The sequence below is a fragment of the Chenopodium quinoa genome, unplaced genomic scaffold, assembly GCF_001683475.1.
Source record: "Chenopodium quinoa cultivar QQ74 unplaced genomic scaffold, ASM168347v1, whole genome shotgun sequence".
NCBI lineage: Eukaryota > Viridiplantae > Streptophyta > Magnoliopsida > Caryophyllales > Amaranthaceae > Chenopodium > Chenopodium quinoa.
The window spans coordinates 8227427-8236722 of record NW_018742390.1 but is presented as its reverse complement, the minus strand read 5'-3'; the positions used below and the strand labels follow the sequence as shown (position 1 = coordinate 8236722).

At 32.9% G+C, this 9296-nt stretch overlaps 1 long non-coding RNA gene across 2 annotated transcripts; it reads right to left on the bottom strand.

Annotated features, from left to right (window-relative positions):
* Positions 1 to 1482: 1482 nt before the first annotated feature.
* On the bottom strand, positions 1483 to 5089 carry LOC110700757. Of its 2 annotated transcripts, XR_002507271.1 has the most exons (3): positions 4085 to 5089; positions 2817 to 3157; positions 1483 to 1794 (listed from the first exon to the last, which is right to left on the bottom strand). It is a non-coding gene; the product is annotated as an uncharacterized LOC110700757 (long non-coding RNA). The 2 variants fall into 2 exon arrangements; XR_002507270.1 differs by lacking the exon at positions 4085 to 5089 and having other exon boundaries at positions 2817 to 3297.
* Between the last annotated feature and the right edge of the window lie 4207 nt (positions 5090 to 9296).

The following is a 9296-nucleotide window of genomic DNA, read 5'->3' as shown; positions in this document are numbered from 1 at the left end:
ACACATACATGAATCATGATAATAGTAGTACTCGGAGTACATACATGCACCTCAAAAATATGTTAAAAAACATTGCTCAAAGCATCCTACAGGATAACAAGTTAATCCACAAAATGTAGAACCAACAAATTAAAGGTAACTAATTATATGCAATATAATGTCATACTCATAAAATATCGACATTATAACTTTTACTTTCTATTAATCATTCAACAAATATTTAGTTGACAAATTGAACATTCAACATACTTCGTCAACAACCACAAAAGCATATATTTGTTAAGATGATTACTAGGAATTAAACCAAATGATAAACATAATAACATGATACTTGGTTTACAATGAATTTCCCTTGAATTAAATCAAGTAACATGTGTGAGACCTCTATGAGATGCCCAACCGTCCTTAGCTCGTTGTAAATAAGGGCCTCAAGATGTCATCATAACTCACCAATCTGAGCAGCTAGTGAGAATCCAACCGTTGAAAAATAAGTCTCATGTGCCCCAAACATACTCTTAAAATTTCAGCCCAAACCGACCAAGGATGACCTTTGATCGGGGGTCATCTTTGGGACTACTCCCGAAAATCCGCGAATAACGAACAAGTCCTAAAGTCTCAACAATATAGCATATTAAAGGCATTAGAGAATATCAACAAAAACTCCACAAAAAAAATGAGATTTAGGAAACATTATGATACTCCGTCATGTTATCATATTCCGAAGGAGACTCCTCTTTTGAGGATGCTTGGGTCCTGCAGTGGTAGAACCTCGTGAACCAGGTGTACTACTTCTCAACCTTATGTAAACCTTTCTTCTCTATACGAAATATTTTATTCACCTAATTTTGAACCCTTTTTTGGTCAAAGCCAAATGATAAGAATGCAACAAGTTATGTATATATACAACATAATATTATTAGCCAATAAAAAAAAACCCATATTACTATATTAGTAAGGTCACATTTTCACGAATGAGTAAAATTAAAATACTCGAAATAATCACAAGTGTTAAAACACTACGAACAGTACAACTACCAAATTTTATCATTCAATAAATTCCTAATCCTCAATAAACAATTATTTGCAAAATACATCTTCACAAAACATAATATACAATATAACAACAAAATTGTTTAATAATAATAATCACTACTACATTTTTAACCTATTGCAACCCTCAAATCCGTTGCATTAGGCATCAAAATCCGTGACATTAGGCCTATTGCAACGGCCATGCACCGTAGCATCTGCTGCCGTTGCAGTAGGTCTAATGTAACGGTAAAATTACCTAACACAACAGCAAGCTTATATCCGTTGCAATAGCTAAACATCTAATGCCACGGCACCCTTACGGCCTTTGCAGTAGCTATATTTAGCTAATGCGATGGCAATAAAGTGCTAACGCAACGGCTATAACAATAATTATAATAATTTTCAATAAGAAAAAAGAAATAATAATAATAACAACAACAACAACAACAATAATAATCAAATCCAAACTTTATTAATATAAGTTGTAGACTTGTACATTGTTAGTTTGTTACCCTTAGGGAAAATTACAAAATTATATAGTATGTCACTAATTAAACCATGAAATAAGTATCAAAATTAAATATTTGTGTGTCGTGTCTTTATTAAGTCTTGCTGTGATATGATCAATTCCAGCATTCTGCTTTCCAGGCTCGGGGTTATGCTCCTTTCTTCCCCATATTCAGAACTCGCGGAAGTACTTGTTGTGCTGACTTACTTCCATCTTCTTAATCTACTTATGCAGACTAGCACCATAACGGGTACCTGAACAGTGCAACAATAAGCATCAATTAAGATACACCCATACATACACTTTCAATCTACTAACCCAACATAACAGCAAAACAAAATAAAATCCTGATGGCTGATACCACATGTATTGAACTTCAAATTACCCATATCTAATCATATACAAAGCTGTTCTAAACAAAGATTATCATATGCAGTCATCAAGAATGATTTCTATGAACATAATCAGCACTAAACAACCTAAATCAATCATATTATGGTCATAATTCATAATCTCTTTTTTTTTTCAAACCCGTAATGGGTGCCTTATATTGATAACTTATCCGTCAAAACATAAGGAGATAAATTATCCATCAAAACATAAGGAAAACCTTTGTCCTTGTGAAGTTTTTCCTTAACTTGTTCAAAATCGTAAGGCAAAACACGAGCTAAGTTATGGGCAACAGTATTCCCATCTCACTTAACATGGCACCACAAAAAAGAATTAAAATCAACACAAGAAGACAATATATCATCTAAAATAGCATCAAGAACAGTGAGGTAAACCGAGGCCTGTGATAATCTGGAGATAAGGACTTGACAGTCTGCTTCTAGAATAACATCATTCAAGCCAAAGCGTTTGGCTATTCTGACTGCCATAGCAGCAGCTTTGTTTTCTGCCACAACATGGGGCTGGTGCGCCTGGAAGAAGCGGACAACACCTTCCCTTTCTAGTCTCTTGCAACAACACCAAGCCCCACCCACCCTCAAGGTTCAGTGAGGCATCGCATTTGAGTTTAATCGTTCCCTCGGGTGGGGGAACCCATTTCTTCGAGCTTCTACATGTAGCTGTCTTGGCACCACCATAAATCTTTCGTGCATAGAGGCCACAATCCGCAGCAAGTCTGAAAACTCGCTCAACAATCACAGGGTGGTAAGTGTCTTTTCCATTCAAAATCATGTCATTCCTTCTATTCATAATCTAAGAATTACTTCATGCGATGTAACACAATTCAAATACAATAAGATTACATTCAAATAGAATTGAAAATACTCACTGTATTTCCCGACAATACCAACCTTCTTGGTTCTCTGGGCGTGTTTACATAAACAAGCATAAGTAAAAAAATTTCTAAGAAAAAGCTTAGCATAATCATCGCACATCCTAAACCAATAAATACCACAATTAAAAAAATGCTTAGTTGCTGATGCCCCACCTGAAAATGAAGGTCAGAGCTGAGAACGTTTTTTCTGTCTGGGGGAAAGAGGAAGCTTTTGTTTCATAACAACATAAACTGTCCAGAACAGATGGAAGTCGATTTTCACACAGTTGGTTTCTGACTAACCCTGTGGGTTCAAAATATTACTTCATAGATCTTCTTTTGACGACCTACAACAACTATAGGAAATCGCTTCAACAACTGTAAATTGATTATCAACCAGTACATATATAAATGGGATGGAAATAAACAAGTCAGTTCTCAAAATAGATTGAAAATTCACTACATTCAAACGGTCCAAAATCAATTAATACCTTCCACCATATACCAAGAATCTAGAAGCTGTACTAAATGGAATAATTGCAATAACCAACTACAATACGTTACAGATAGCTTGAGTGTCTTTATCAATAGCAACGATGAAGCAACAAAAAGAGAGGTACGTATATAACAGTGGAATCTATATATCTACTTGGTCATATCATTCCAACTTCCATTTCATGAAGTATGCACTCCGTATGAAAGATTAACAGTCTTAATATAAATATTTTGCATTCAATTCACTCATTGTTTATACTAGTAAATGAAGTAAATTCTCAATTTTATTTTATATGCTTAAGTTATCTTTCAATGCCCAAATTTAGATAAATCTGAGTGTGCCGACAACAATACCAATATATTGAACTAAAATCACTACAAAAGATTACAGATTATAGACAAATGTTTCATAAACCCTAGATAACAATTAATACAAACCTCAAAAGCCAGCAAAACTTACATATTACAAACAAATGTTTCATAAACCCTAGATAACAATTGATTTCAACCTCAAAAGCAACCAAACTAAGCTAATAATCAGAATTAAAATGAAAAAATTGACATCTCATTAGATCAAATAAACAAAAAGCGCAAAAAATAGTAATGATTTGGAGTTTTTAAAATGCATATTTCACAATAAACTCAAAATTATTAACTAACATTTCAAGCAACAAAAAATCAAACAAATCAATCCAAACTTATGTCGAATAAATCAGATTCATACACAATAAATTAATCTAAACTAGATTATAATTGATGATTGAAAAGAGAGAGATTGAGAGGTGTACCATTGCGACGAATGTCCACTGATGGTGGTCGAACACAAGATCCACGACCATTGGAGTAACAAGTGATACAAATAGTGAGTAAATAACAAATTACTAGAAATTCAAATCCACCAAAGAACCCTAGATTGTTGACAATTAAATCAAAGATAGTTAAACCCTAGATTGTCAAATTGATATTTGATGATTAATAATAATAAGTACCTCAACCCAGCTTCAATGGAGAGAAGAAAGCCCAGAGTACGCCGCTTCATCAGAAAGCTTGCTCAATTGAGGAGAGATAGAGTGTGTGTGAAAGAGAGAGAGAGGGTATGTATGAAAGAGGTCCTCCAACTAGTGACTCACAAAATTCTTATTAGAGGGGCGGATTATCTCAATTTAAGCGCATTTAAAAATTCCAAAATCACTACTGTGGCATTAGCCTTTTAGGCCATTGTATTAGCACCCCTAAATGGAACGACTTCTTGAAGCCGTTGCGTTAGCCCCACTTTTTGATGTACAAAGTTTATGTCGTTGTATTAGGGTTATCTAATGCAACGGCAATAAAACGAGCCGTTGCAATAACTCTTTTTAACCGTTGCATTTGATTAAAAATGTAGTAGTGAATAAACATAATTATCAAACCTACCTTATCATTCAACTAGATGATAAGTTTACGGAGTTCTGTGTAATAATCGGAGTGCCAAAGTTTAGGGATCAATGCCTCAAAATCAGCCCATGCTCATCAGATCATATACTAAAATTTTATCTCAACGACTCAACGTTCAACAACTAACATATAGAATACACACTATATAATATACCAAATTAACAATATGATGAACCCACTAAATAATTAGTGAGGAGAATCAACTCAACACATTATACAAACACAAACCCATGTGCAAAAAAACCAAAGTCTATTAAATCATATCCACCATATAAAACCAAAATCAAACCAAATTAGAAGTTACAATATCCTATGAATATGAAAAACAATAACTCATTTAATTTAATTAAAGAAATTGTTTTTGTCATTAGTCTAACAACACACGTATAAAAAATTGCTCCAAACAAAAACATATCCTAATAATATGTCAACATTCACAACTCTTTATAATAAGACACTTAATATGACATATCAAGCTAGAATCAAATATGGAAGCAATAGATCGTCTTTTAGATTGTTAGTAAATAAGCAAATTAAACGGAATATACTTATCTTAATGTTGTGTGGATCAAATTGACAATTGCCGCGTCGTGGTGAACCACTGACCTAAAAGACGATTCCGCGCTACCCCGGTGCAGTACACAACAAGTGTTCACCCTCCAGGATAAGCACGGCCCCAGAATTTGTATGCACTCACAAACCCGATTGGAACTCAGAATACTTGCCCAAAAACCGAAGGGATATTTTTTAAGAGAAGGTAAGAAATCAAAGATGGCTGATTTTTTGTTGTTATGTCTTTTAGAGGTGAATAAGGTTGATTTATAAGGCAATGGAGAGAGTAAAACGACCAGCAATTAAGGAGGAAAAAGTCATTAATCAAGTGGTGTAACATCCACCCATTATTCCCCAATAAGAGCTAGCATTTATCAACATTAAAAGGGGTAACAACTAGTTAATAAGTGACAAAATGAATCAGCAATAATGCCCATTAAATAAGCAATAAAAGGGTTCCATTAGCCATTAAATCCCAACAGTCAAAAGACTCCATATGGAAACATCCTGAAACTTTCTTTGTTTTACTTCAAGAACTTCCAACAACGAGCATTGCTATTCCGCCCCACGGAGCTATTGCCTAATGGCATTATTTCTTGACTAGATTGGCCCCATGATTCATTAACGTCTTTAGCTAGTTCGAAGTAATCACTTTTCATTTCTTGTATACGTATAAGCTGAGAGTAGAGTAATTTACAGTGTGAACCTAACATATCAGTCCAAATGAATGTTCATTTTCAAGTTATAGCTAGTAATAAGATTCAGAAATTCATGTTAATTGTATGTTTTACTTAACTAGTTTTTTTACACGCGCGATACGCACTCACCAAATTGTAAATCAAGTTTGGAGTGAAAATAATTACGTATATAATAACAATATTTGTATTCAATATTACTTCTATATGGTTTTAATTATGATTTTTATAAAAATTAAACAATTTGAATGCGTATGTAAAATTTAGTCATCTTTAGTTGTAGTATGTCTAAAATTGTTTATATTGTATGTATCATTTTTGATTTGTATTATCATGTATATAATTTGGGTTTGTATAATTAAGATTTATATTATTGTTACAAAATTAAAGTGTTTCATACTATATACGTTATATCTTGATCTATGTATTTTGATTATTTTCAATAATATAGAAATATAATAGGTTATCAGGGCGTAAGAAATGGTTAGTACTAATGAATATATGCATGCAAATTTGTTTACTAAAACTTTGATGCTAATTGTATTATTTTTATATGCACACATATGATAATGGCTCTTATTTGTACAGTTTTGCATGGCATATTTCAGATTAATAAGTAGTGACATATCTTGCTATTTGTAGCATGTATACATATCAGATTATATTCATGGATAGATTAATTTAGAAAAAAAAAATCAATTGTTATATTGGAAGGTTACATTAGTGTATGATGAGGACAATTAGCTATTGTGGTAATTGTGTAGATTATTATGCCCCTTTTGAATATACTTGACTTGTAATTATTGCTAGTATGACCACTGGGAAGTAATATTGAAATTAAGATTTCAGTTTCTGAAAATCAGATTTGTTAAAGTCCTTTCTTGTCAAAGTAATATTTAATTGCAATTAATATGTTATAAATTTTTGGCAATAACTTTGTTATATATATGGCAGTGTTTACTATTGTATAAATTAGCTATTAAATTTTGATAAAAAGCTAAGTATAGATATATATTTTAGTAACTTGTACAGGAACTTGAATGGCAAATTATGCGATGACATTCACCATTCGTTATGAAGATCAACACAAAGATAAGCTGATATGAAATTTATAATTACTGATTTATTATTGTTGTTATGTTTGAAAAGAAAAGTAGGTTTAGTTATATGTTTTGATGAGACTACTTTCTGCTTTGATTTTGTTTGCTAATTGCTTATATATTGAGTTGGTATTTTGCTAATGCATATTAATCTACAACGTATTCCTGATGAATTTAAGGACATCTTGAATGATGGTTCTAAAGGAGTTGATTTGCAATTGCATGAATATGGTAGAGTTTGGGAAGCTACTATGGCACATGAAGAGTCCAGAGATGGTTGGATGACTATCTTAGAAGGTGGTTGGGTTGATTATGTTAAAGAGAATGGGATAAGTGTTGGTGATGGTTTAACGTTTACATATATAAGGAATAGCTCTTTATCAGTACGAATTCTAAGGTCATCAGGAAGTGAGAAAGCACAAGATTTTGAGCTGGAAAGAATACTTGTGCACTAGTAGAAAAATGCAAATAAGCAGCCCCCTAATGCCACCGGTTCAGGCCAAACCGGTGCCAAAAATAAAAAGGGCACCGGTTTGAACCGGTGCCAGTGAACCGCTGCATTAAAAATAAAAAAAAAAAAAAAAAAAAAAAAACCTGGCCCTTATACTTTCTTTCTTTTTCCTTCTCTCTTTCATTTCACTGTTTCATTCGAGCCCAAACCCTTAGCTTACTGCACTCTCTTTCTCCATTTTCCCACCACCATTACAGCTGCCACCGTCGCCGGCCACCAGCCCCGCCCTTCTCTTTCTCCCCTGATCGGGTTTTCCTCCCTTGTTCTTTCTCTGTTCAATTTCAAGTGGGTTGTGAAGGTGTTGAAGCTAAGTCGTGCCACCACCTTAAGCTCGCCGCGCCACATCCCTAAGGTCGCCGCGCCGCCATGCTTCTACTGCCCTAAGGTCGCTGCGCCGTGCTTTTGCTGCCCTAAGCTCGCCGTGCTGTTGCTGCCCTCCTCCACCACCGAGCTAATTTCCTCACTAATTTCAAGGTTTTTTCTTTTTTTCACAATTATTTTCTAATTATGTACTTATATTAATGTGTTTTTCATGTTGAATCATTGTTTGCAAATTAAAATTTAGGTTTGGATATAATTATACTCTAATTTTTCTCAATTTTAGGTTGTTTTATTGGGGATTTGTGAAAATATTAGTGATTTTTCTCAATTAGTTGGATTTTATTATGTTTTAATGGTTAATTTAATTTGTTTTGGTGGATAATTTTGAAATAATTATAGAATATTAACCTTGGTAATTAAATAGGTGAAATTTGGTATGTTACTTTTAATGGTTATTAATTTGAAGTTGTTTTGATGGATTATTTTGAATAAGTTAGATATTAGAAACTTTGTTATTAAATTAGTTGAATTTTGGAAAGTTTAAATGGTTAATATTAAGTTGTTTTGATGGGTATATTTGAATAAATTAGAGATTAGTAAACTTGTTACTAAAGTAGATGAATTTTGGAATGAGTGAATGGTTACTTTTAAGTTGTTTTGATGGGTAATTATGAAAAAAATTAGAGATTAGTAACCTTGTTAGTTTAGCAATTTTGAATAAATTAGATGAATTAAAGTAGTGAATACATAGTTTAGCAATTGTTAGTTCGATGAATGATGTGTTTTAGTTTATAAATAAATTAGTGAATTGACATGTTATGAGAAAGAAATAGTACATACATAATATTTAACCTAATTTTTGTTTATTATTTTTTTTTAATAGATTTGTGAATTGAAGCACGAGTTTAGCTTGAGGACTACATATTGAGCTCAAGTGGGTAGTTGCTATATTGGTATGACTTATAAACTTTACTAAGCTATATTTCTTTCTATTTATCCATTTAATAAAAGTTTATTCATGAAATTGCAACTTGTGTATTGTTTTATTGCAAATAAATACAACAACATATAGAATACTTGCATCATCATATGCCTAGATACCCGTTCAAGGCTTTCTCATTAGGAGAAAGTCTTGAATAGTCCTCGGTTGGGACTGTTCTTGAATGTGTACTCTCACTTAGGTGGTGAATGTATGTTTTCTTTTCAATTTTAAGGAACATCTTGGCTTACCATTTTCTCACTATGTTCTCTGGGGTACATATGTGGGTAATTAATTATCTACATCGTGTACTTGGAGAACTAGGGGGAAATGTTGCCGAATTTTCCTTAAAATTGGAAAGTTAACATACATTCACTAGTGAGAGTAGACATTCAAGGGTGGGTTAGG